Here is an 8,127-nt window from a genome sequence, read left to right as displayed (position 1 = left end):
AATTCGCTATTCCTTCAAATGTCAACATGGGCCTTCCTCGCGGAACCCGCTTATGTCAAAAACAATAATAGTGAAATTCAGAATTCACTATTTCTACGGCGGCATCAAGAGTCCGCTATTTCCAAAACAAGCCCATCCAAAGCGGTTATTCTCACGGTTGATCAACCAACCGCCCCCATGGCTGGCGAGCCTTACTACGCATCGCGGCTGGCGAGCCCTCCTCATATACGCCCCATGGCTGGCGAGCCTTACAACGCGCCGCAGCTGGCGAGCCCTCCTCATGTACGCACCATAGCTGGCGAGCCTTTGTCCGCAAACATGCAAGGACATATCCGAAGATGCCTCAAGTATGACTCCTTCTTATGGCTGGCGAGCCTTTGTACGTAGTCTAACGAACTTTAAACGACCCGTACGGACAGTCGACAGACTCTAAACTGTTCCCGACGACAGGTCCTTTGCTCGTAACCTCGAGTCGCCTTGGCGTCGCCCTTCCCGACAGCAGGTCCTTGGCCCAAATCCTTTCGAGCCGCCTTGACGTCGCTTAGGTTTCCAGGTTGTAATCTTCGATTGACCTGGGGGCTCTACTTTGACTTTCGCCCAGTCCAAGCCTCAGTCAAAGTGGGGGCTCTGTAGATACCCAGTATCTGCTGAAACTCCAACAAACACCCGATGATTATCAGACTATAACATGCTTTGGAATCGCGGCGTTTGATTGACAGTTCGTGTACAACTTTACGTTGGAAAACTTAAAACGATTTCGAAAATAAAACATTTCAAAACTATTCAAAAGTACCTGGAGTTTTTAATGAATGACAACGGGATCGCAATGACACTAACTAGAGTCAAAACCGACACCGGACCAAAAACCGACTCAAAAATTCAAATCCCGACTCCAAAAACGAGTCAAACCGAGTCAAACACAAAAACAAACCATTCAAATGCTTCCATGTTAAGATTTCCCGGATTCATGTATGGTCAAGTACCAAACATGTGCATACAAATCCTAGGATAGAACAAATCATGATTGCATGTGTGTGAAAGCGACAAGACACCTCGAAGACCCGCGACGTGGCTCGCGCCTCTTTGAGCAGCCCAGGTGGCCACGTCGCTCAAAACTCACACAACCACTCATTTTCCTATAAATACCCCTCAAATGCCCCCATTTGAGAATTTACGCGAGTGTCCGCCCCCTCTTTCTCCCTTAAAATTCTAGACTCGACTTCCTAAGTCACAATCCGACGCGTATTTACGAACTACCGATCGTAAATACAAGCCTTACACATTGTTTGGTACCGTCATCGTGCATTAAATCACTTGACCGACCATTTCGACCACTACACCGTCACTAATCTAAATAAAACACTCTTTTTACTTGCTAAAACGGTTTTAAACCGAGTCTTTTCCGACCAAACGAGTTGATACACTTACGTCGGTTTCTCGCCATAAACTTAGCATGTAAGTATGAAGGTGTAAAAATCCTTCTTTTATCATGTCTTTACTTGTTTCATGACTACAACATGCTAAATCATGCATAACACAATCTAAATATAGGTTAGACGAGCCAAAAATGAGTTTTGGCCTGAGACAGAAGCCCCTTGTTATGCACAGAGGCTCGCGCCTCAATGGGGTGCCCAGGCCAGACTCAACCGTGTTTGTTCTCGTCTTTCCTCTTTAATTTATTTTCATATTTGTAATCGGTTTTCACCATTTCAAATATTTTTTTATACGTTTTACAAACGTTTTTCAAATGGTCAGAATGCGACTTACACCGTTGACTGACCCGCGCCTAAACATGCCATTTCTTTTCTATTTTCAAACCAGGGGAGACCCCCTTACACCGCCAACAGGCTCGCGCCTTATGTGGTTGCCTGGTGCAGGGTCTGTTTCCCTTCCAGCATTAGTCTAGGATGACCCCGACTCCGGTTAACCCGGATATAGGACGGATCGGACGACTAATTTGTTCATTCAAAAATCGTATTTGCAAAATGCCTTACTAAAACAAATGGATCGCGTTGTGCACCATAAACCTAACTCGGTAAATGGATGTTTAATTTCCGTCTTGCATGCAAATCAATCATAAATCCAACTCGATATCTTATACTTGATACTTGGATTAAATCAACCGACTTAGAAAGCTCTCACATGTTAGGTCTAAATTATTGGATGCGCATTCATGCATTTAAACCGCTTTATCAACTTTTGTATTCAACCAACCAAGACCGATCAGTAGAGGCCGCTAGCGCAGGCGGGATTGGGTGTCTGATTAAAGGGCTTCCCAATACGTACCTTCACCTCTTACTCAGAAACTTTGGATAGTGGACGACCTTATCCAGGGCGTACGAGAGTCATTCTAGAGATAGGATGCTAAAGAGGGACGATTCCTTATCTTTAGTACCTATGTCAAACACTGCTTTGTGCTTCGTTTTACCGAGGTATAAAGTGGATTCGAACGGGTTCTAAGCATCCCACAAATTCTTGGCGGCGACTCCGAACATCTCTAATCGTTTCGAGACCTTACCGAGACGAAACCGACTGATCTAAAACGATCCGGTCGAAAGCATTTTTACGCCGCCGAGCGTGGCTTTCAAAAGACTGCTGCAATTTACCACAGATCGGCTGGGCATATGCAGGTGGGCACACGTTCACATTAGCCAACCCATCTCCGCTTTTTTAATCATTTTTTGGGCTCTAATTTGTTCTATTTCAACATCTGCTGCGATCCTTCTTTGCCAACTCAATTTGCTCTATCGTAGTGTCTCTATTTCCGCTAATGAGTGACCTATCATCTTCACAAAATATAGACTCGAGCACCACAGGTGCTTTACCATTCCGCTTTTTTTTTTTCGCTGCCTCCCGTCCTTCGGGACGGTCGTTTGCGTCTACATTAACGCTAGACGGGGTTGCTACATTAACACTAGACGGGGTCGGGACATTAACATTAGACGGGGTTGGGTAATTGACACTAAGAGGGCTAGAATCCATTTCCGACCTCGACCTTTTTGAACCCGAGGTACTAATGTTTCCACTTAAACTCGTTTGAAAATTTTGTACGCTCCATTTTGGGTATTTATTCATGATTTTATAAGCATGAAAATCTACAAAATCGTTATTTTCATTCTCCATACGAAATAATTTTTGAGCTAATTCAATGTCGTCTTCAATGTTAGTGCCGCTTGCGGGTGGTCTATTTAAAATTTTAGCGTAGCAACCAACCCATTTGTTGACTAGGAAATTGAGTCGTTTAGAACGGTTTTTTATTCCGTCAAGACTCCTAACCCCAATTTTACTTTGATTTTGACTTTCCGTCCGAGTTTGTTCATACAACTCGTGTACCTTACTCCATATTGTGACTGCTCTTTAGTTTTTGTCAACTATTGAGTTGGTGGTATGTAAACACCAAGCGGACATAAGAGCTTCATCCTCTTTTTCGGTCCAATTTCGACCTTCACGAGGTGATTTGGATTGATTTTTTTATGGTAATGTCGTTTTTTTTTTGGATTTTTTTGCACAAAAATTAGGGGTTTCCTCAGCAAAATCTTGAGTCGCAGTTGGGACAACAAAATCGGATTTCCAAAACCATCAAAATTTTCATAATTTTGATCACCCGAAACTAATTCCGTAAAAGTAGGAATTGGAGTACTTTGATTTAGATCGATATTTTGAGTATTTATAGGTGATATATAATCGTCATTTTCATAACTTAAAAAATCAAAATGATTTAAATCCATATTGTATTGAAAATCAGAAAAGATTATAAGTGTTTGGTTTTTTTTTTTCTTATGTAAAAGAGGACAATAATTTTTATGATTTTGAAGATTATGAAAAAATTACTCAGAAAACAAGGAGTAATTTTTATATAAATAATCTGATTTTGGCCATTTTATAGTAAATTTTTAGACAGTAAAAATTTTATTATCCAATTAAATGGAAAGTTGGTGCAAATGTTCATTTAATTGTTTTGCATGCAGGTGGTGGCTGAGTTGATATTGAAGAGGGAGTTGGTTGAATGTTGAAGAGGTAGGAAAAGCATAAGAAGGTTTACGCTTTTCTAGTCTTTTGTACTATTTGTACTTTTAATGTTTGTATATTAGTTTTTTTTATTGGATTTTAAATATTGTAACCAATAATAATTTGCCACATGGGAAGTCAATCCTTGGGTCATTTTACTCCACCTTACAAATTGACCTTCTTCACTCACGGGTCATCCTAATCTCCTCTTAATGTGTAATTAACTTGACCCAAACAAGGTCATGACCGAACAATTGACCTTGCTTGAGGATGGTCTTATAGAAGTTGAATGCAAAAGCGAACTCAAAAAATACAAGCAAGAACAACTAACAGAAGATATACCCCATTACTTCATCGATAGAAGCGCTCCCGCAGTGGTGGAGCGGGGGGGGGGGGGGGGGGAAGCTCGCCCCGCTAGCAGATGAAAATCGTAAAAGTTTTAGTTAAAATTTCGAAATTTTTTCGAGCTCCCATTATACCATTACCCGTTTGCCCCCGCTGGGTTCAATTCCTGGTTCCGCCACTATGCTCCCGAGTGTTTTTGCGTGTTAATGTAACACCCCGACCCAAACCGGGTCGGGAGCGGTTACTTATTATAGCTCGTCAGGCTGTGTACATGGCCCACAGATCAACACGAGTCCTTTCCAGCCAGGGGCGGATCCAACCCAAAGGCTATATGGGCTGGAGCCCAGCCTCTTTTCTGAAGAAACAAAAATATACTCCCTCCATACCAGACAAATGGTAACGTGGTAAAAAATGGGATTTTTAAGAAAAGAGGGTAAAAGTAGGGGTAAAGAGGGAAATAAATATGTGGGGTATGTAATTGTGGGTTTAATTGTGGGTTGATAGGTGGGGTATGTAATGACATTTTGTGTAAATATAAAAAAGGTATAAGGATAACTTGGTAATGTTGTGGGCCAAATAAGGAATGTTACCATTGGTGTGATACTGCCGTATTAGGTAAGTGTTACCATTGGTCTGGTATGGAGGGAGTATATAACAAGGTGTAACATAAAAGCATGAAGATACACTTGGTCTTATGGTAGAATACTTGTCCCCTACTCTTTTGATTGTGGGTTCGAAACCCAACAGAGAGAAATTTTCAACTTTTTTGTTTGTATTATACCTATCCTATTTTTACACGTATTTCTTGTTGTATGAGTGTATCCTTGCATTTCTTGCTACTTGGGCTAGAGGTTTTTAGAGCATCCGCAAAGGTGGGAAGCTAACCTCCCCATATGCTCTCTCTCTCCTCAAATGGGGAACCCCATTATTGCACACACCCTATCAACAAATGGGGCTCCTCTATTTGTAAGGAAGGTCCCCAAAGAAAAAGTAAGGGGTTTTGAGTTGCTTTTGGGAAGCCTCCCAAATTTTTGGGTGTAAATTAATATTGTGGGGGAATCCATTATTACATAGATGTAAATATAAATTTGGGAGGATAAATGGAAAAGTTAGTGGAAAATGAGGTGAACGAATAAGAGAATGAAAGAGAAAATATGGGGAGCCTCACCTTTGCGGATGCTCTTATACTTCTCATACAAAATGTCCACCCCGGTACCCCATACTCATAGTCACTTTATTTATTGCACAAAAACTAAAGTAATTTGTAGTATAATGTCTCAAAAATCTCATAATTTAAAATTATTGTTGCTTCAAATATCGCGAAAAATACGTTAAAATGAAGTAGTTTAGGGCAAACCACGTATAAATGTATAATTATCAAGTCCAAGTCTTATATACTCCCTCTAGACCTTTCAAACGGATCGGGCGGGTCGGGTCCCGGGTCGGATATTACGGGTCGGGTTAGAATACGGGTCGGGTCAAATACATGTCGGGACATACGGATCACGGGTCGGGATAGGGTCAGAATACGAGCCAAGAAATAATTTTTAACGTCTTTTTTAAACGATTTTTTTAATTTAAAAAATATTTTTTTAAAAAGTAAAACATATTTAAAACTATTATTTTAATCATATTTAACATTTACATTAACGGATAATTCACGCGGTACCCCTGAAAGTGGCCAACTTTGCACAAAATACCCAAATTTTTTATCCAAAAAACTTAAAGAGGCCATAACTCGTGTTTAGGATCAAAAATCGTTTCAAAAATTTGGGTATTTCGTGCAAAGTGGCAAACATTTAATTATATTGACATAATTATTAAAATAAAGTTTTTTAATAATTATTTTATTATTAAATATTATAAAAGTTACTGTATATAAAATGACTTTTTAGTTGAATTTGTAATTTAAGTAATAAAAAAAATAATTTTTTAACTATATTTTCAAATATAATATATAAATATTAATATTTTTAATAAAATTCATGATTTTCCTTTGACCCAACGGGTCGAAAAAACCGGGTTTGTAACCCTAAGAAAAACGGGTCGGGCGGGTCGGGTTGAGTTTTGACAGGTCTAAAAGTAGCATTTTAGAAAGAAAATTTTCCGATGAGTAAATTTTTTTAGCCTGGATCCGCCCCTGTTTCCAGCGCATTTTGTCTTCACTCATGCGCATCACGAGACCTTCCCAGGAGGTTACCCATCCTAAGACTACTCCTAGTGAAGCACGCTTAATTTTTGGAGTTCTTTTGCATGGATAACCAGAAAAGAAAGTGCACTTTGTTGATATGAGTAGTACTTCGAATCTCTTTAAGCACTAATCATTTAAGTCTATCACTGAACCTCTTCAATTAACGTGGGGTGTTAGTTGTTACAGTTAATATCAGCCGCAACAATAACATTCTATCTGGGTGTAGACCTGTGTCACCTTCCCTCTTATAGCACCGAGAACAGATTAAGCATCTCGAGTGTGTGACCATCTATATGTACACACACATATGGAAGCGGGTTTTACATATGTATTATTACTATTGTTATAAGTTGGCAAGTTACTTTGTAATGTCTAATCTGATCCTCAAGTAGCAATTATCTATGATGAAAAGCTGTGATTTTGAGTTTAAATGTCAACGGAAAAGGAAAGAAGTGTGACCTTCAACCAATGCTTAGATGAAAATTCAAGGACCACTATAGTCTAGCGTTGAGAAACGTATTCACTCATGCAGCCAATTTCAATCAATGTGTTTGAGTCTCCATTTAGACAAGGCTGAAACCGCAGCAGAATTTTCATTGTTCACTCGTCGCCCGTCGCTATGAAATAAACAGTATCACACATTAGTACTGCACAAGAATTTTGAGACCATGCCATCACAAATCATAGAGAAATACTTAAAGGCAATTTGTTGATTCCAATATTAATAAGGGAAATAGTAGACAGAAATAATCATCAGTTGGTCAGCAAATCTGGTATACAAATTTCCAATATTAATAAGGGAAATAGAGACGGAAACTTGGATAAATTTGTTGATTCCCTTGTAATAAAATTACATGTTTAAAATGCAGTAAATAAATTAAGAACCATGAACCATATTAGAGTATGTGTGTTTAATCCACCTAAAACTCTTAGTAAAAGACCTCTTAAGTTTGCCTTCTACATTATAACTCTTATAACCAGCAACCCTTTTCTTTCTCTGCATTTCTGGATCTCCAAAACACCATGCTGTTTTTGAAAATGACCCATTTACCCTTTTGTCTTTCCTCAACTCTTTGGGTGGTTGTTGTACTGATGTTGCTGCATATGATGATGTACTGTAACTTCTTATATGTTCAAAAACAACCCCATTATTGTTACTATTTGATGATGTTTCTGAAGTATGTTTATTATTTCCACTATATGAGGAGGTGGAAGAGCACCTCTCTATTTCCATTCTTCCATCACTATAAGATTTGCATCTATATTCTTCCATCTACTCTGCAATTAATGAATTTATATTTGGAAGTGATAAGAGGATTCTTCCTGAAAATGTGAAATGAGCATTTTTGTTATTGGTATTATACATTTTATAAAGCAAATTGTTGAGGGTATCTATCATGTGAAAAGTAGTGGGGTTATTATTAATGAAGCGGAAATTGCTCTAATTAATTGCGGCCTCCTACCTATGTTCCCTTGTTTCCAAAGTAAATTGACAGAATATTTGGTGAGTCAACATTGAACTGCAAAGCATGAGTGGTCAGAGAAAGGAACACGTTTTGGTCATGCAACAATTCAATATGTAA

Source organism: Silene latifolia, chromosome 8 (assembly GCF_048544455.1).
Source record: "Silene latifolia isolate original U9 population chromosome 8, ASM4854445v1, whole genome shotgun sequence".
Classification (NCBI taxonomy): Eukaryota; Viridiplantae; Streptophyta; class Magnoliopsida; order Caryophyllales; family Caryophyllaceae; genus Silene; species Silene latifolia.
The sequence above is the reverse complement of the archived record's forward strand: the minus strand, read 5'-3'. Positions refer to the sequence as shown.